Below are 3,439 nucleotides of genomic sequence, written 5' to 3'. Positions count from 1 at the left end.
TTCTAATCTTTTGCGTTGAACCTATGTTTTGCTTAATTTTTAGAACCGAGTTTGTTATGTTTTTAATAAATATGAGTAGCTAAACGTTATAAACTACCTAGGTTGTGATGAACTAGTGATTGTTACGTTGTTTTGACTTGGTTTTGGTTATTTTATGCGATTTACATAACTTTGCCTTGTGATTGATCTTGATATTGCATGTTGGTGTGTTTTGATTGATTATTGGTTGATGAATTCAGCGGTTTAGGCACATAGAAATATCCCCTAGACTTAGAGTTTAATTTGAATCGTTGATCTTATAGGGTTTTCGGTTTGAATATTGAGTTGAGAAATTGACCAATTCGATTAATAATTAAAATCAATATACTAAAACTTGCATCCTCATCTTGTGACTCGAAAGACGATTAAGGTGAGCTAGGTTATTAGCTAATCATTGGTGGGTAGATTGGGTGACCGATAGCTCGGGCTCGTTTATTACATCGTGGTTAAGGTTTCCTAGGATTTCAATCTTCATGGTTTGGTTTGCTTTGCGTTTTTGGGATCTTCTCTTAACATAATTGTCTCTGAGGTCAAAAGGATTCTATTTTCGTGGGATTTGGTATCGATAGGTCGAGCCGGTTCGTTCTAGCACTTCGCATTTCGTCCTTATCTTTCGTTTGATACATCTCTAGCGGGGGGTTAATCGATGGAGTAGGATATTTAACCATTGCCATAGTTAAGATAGCGTTGCATGATTCTAGGGATTCGAAACCTAGGTAGTCTTTTCTCATCATATTTGATTTACACCTAGCCCCTGAGTTCGTGTTTGTTTCACGTTGTTTGTCGTGTCTGCCATTTTCTTAGTCATTTAGTTTAATTAGTTAAAACCTCGAATTCTAAACAAATTAAAATCAGTTAAGTAATTAGTTGAGTTAGAGTCTAGTTAGTGTCGCTAGTGTCTCGTGGGTTCGATACTCGGACTTCATTAGGCTTTACTACGTACGATAGGTACACTTGCATGTCAGTGGTCTAGCATTTAGAGAGTCTTAGTTTATAAATTTAAAACTAGGGTGTCTAGATTAGGTTTAGTTTTTACAGATCATATTTACCACATCAAGTTTTTGGCGCCGTTGCCGGGGATCGAACCCGGGTCACCCGCGTGACAGGCGGGAATACTTACCACTATACTACAACGACCATATTTACCACATCAAGTTCAACAAGTCGTTAATTCCAACTATTGGTGTCCCACGCCATGGAATATCGATGATGGCTTTTGGAGTGATGATGAGGGGGTAGTTGAAGAGGCAGAGTTAGAGGTGCTCGACTACACCACAGTTGAAAAAGTTGAAGTTGAAGAAGAGCCACTAGACAAGATGGAAGATGCGAAAATTGAGGAGCATGTACCATCTTGGGAGGAGGAGTTTGGTGATGAGTTGGTAGGTTTGCCAACTCTTGAATATGAAGAATTTGACCCGGTTGGCGATCTCGCCTATCTAGAGACATTACTTGTAGAGACGCCGACCATGGAGATCAAATATACACCAAACGTAGAAGAGATAGTGGCTGAGGAGTTTGATAGCGGACCCGTGGAGAAGTTAGAAGATGGACTGCCACCATGATCAAGAACACGGGAGAGGGCAAGAAAGAGCTTGGATCAACACCTTCTGAGGATTCGAGGATGGTACCAAAAGAAGAAGAAGGTGGAATTGCTGAAGTTTGCACAACACCATCCTTCTCATTACATGCCACGAATCAGGTTTGGTCCAGGTAAGTTTAAGTATTGTTGGCCTGACCCGTTTAAAAATGTTAAAAGGTTTATAATTTCCACCCTTAAAATTTTAATTTATAATAAGGAACGGGTGGAATTAAACGGGTTGGACCGAGGTTGGATAAAGGAGAAACCTCCTGATTAAATTCAAGTGTGGGGAGGTTTGTAGAGTTTGTATTTTGAGTCGTTTATTTTGTACCATGAGTCTAATTTAGTAGTTTTGAGTCGTTTTTTAAGAGTCGGTACTGCTTTGGTTTTGCTTGTTTTTGTTTATGCAGGTTTGAATATGTACCACCCGTACTCAATCTCCATTCGGGTGATTTCGGAGCTGTTAAGCAGATATCAAGCATTTTTCAAGTATACCAGTCAGAGTCAAAGCCGATCGCGACCGAAATGCTATACGATCGAGCTGGATTGGACGAGAGTTTTGGAACATACGCCTTATTAAAACCAGCTAAGTCCTTTCCAATTTGCCCTTAGTCTTTTATTTCTTATTTATTTTTAGTCTTTTGAGTAGGTTTCCATCCTACATTGAGGGCAATGTAGAGTTTAAGTGTGGGGATGGGAAACTATCGTTTAGTGTCTAGTTAGTGTGTCTTTTGAGTCAAAAATTTGGAAAATACAAAAAAAAAAATTACCAAAAATAAAAAAAAAAGAGTTGGTTTTGCAAGTCCCGGTCCTTTAGCGCAAAGAAAACGAAAAACCTTTTCAACACGTCGGTCAAAAGCGGTTTAATTGTCGAATTTACGAGTCGGAGAGCACATGTTTCTTTAAGTTGCAGGATAGTAGGTTGACTGAATCGGTTTTTGGGGAGTAAAAGGTTTTGGGATGCCTAGGATAGTGGATGGAGCCGGAGAGTTAATTGGTTGTGCATTGTCGATATCGGTAGCCCTATTTTCCACATGATAGTGAGATTTGAGCCTTTATATGTTTCATATTTATATGTTCACTATTTTCTTTTCATGTGTGTTTACCGACTTGTTGCATTACTTTAGAACTTGTGCGTTTTAATACAGTTTGAGACCTTCGATTAGGATTTGGCATGGATATGATAGAGGCGTTAGGATCACCCTGTTTATGTAGCCTTTGTGTTTGACCCGTTTCACCACTACCCTTAGATACACCACTTTGAGCCTAACCATTCGTTTGTTACCCATTGTTGATGTGATAACCGGATCGTATTGTGTTATTGTTATCTTTATCTTGAAAATGAAAAAAAAAGAAAAAAAAAGAAAAAGAAAAGAAAATAAAAATAGAATAAAGTTGTGGGTCAAAATGACCAATATGTTAGTGTTTTGTTTCGTGCTTATCCGGTTTATTGTGTGATTACGTGTTTAGCCACTTCTTCCAAAAAAAAAAAAAAAAAAAAAAAAAAAAAAAAAAAAACACCTTCCTTTAACCCTTACCTACCCGTTAAAGCCCTCTTGATCCGTGTCGAATTTTAACATTTAGGTGGAGAATTGATTGACGTACAAGCTTATGATAGTATGTTTCATAGTTTGGTTTTGAGAGTTCACTCGAAATATTATATATATTAGCCGAGGGTTGAGTGAGATTGTGAGGGGTGTTGACAATGCATAATTGATTGCTTGAAGGTAAGAAAAACTTGATTAGGTAGGCCCGTTTTCATTTAAATATTATGATTCGTCAACCTTTTGAACGTTGTAAGTCTTGCGCAACCGCTGTGTT

The 3,439-nt window shown here is 38.1% G+C and overlaps 1 non-coding gene across 1 annotated transcript; it reads right to left on the bottom strand.

Moving 5' to 3' along the window:
- Positions 1 to 1,104: 1,104 nt before the first annotated feature.
- On the bottom strand, positions 1,105 to 1,176 carry TRNAD-GUC. The gene has a single exon. It is a non-coding gene; the product is annotated as a tRNA-Asp (tRNA).
- Between the last annotated feature and the right edge of the window lie 2,263 nt (positions 1,177 to 3,439).

Source organism: Helianthus annuus, chromosome 15 (assembly GCF_002127325.2).
Source record: "Helianthus annuus cultivar XRQ/B chromosome 15, HanXRQr2.0-SUNRISE, whole genome shotgun sequence".
Classification (NCBI taxonomy): domain Eukaryota; kingdom Viridiplantae; phylum Streptophyta; class Magnoliopsida; order Asterales; family Asteraceae; genus Helianthus; species Helianthus annuus.
This window is presented reverse-complemented; position numbering and strand designations above follow the sequence as displayed.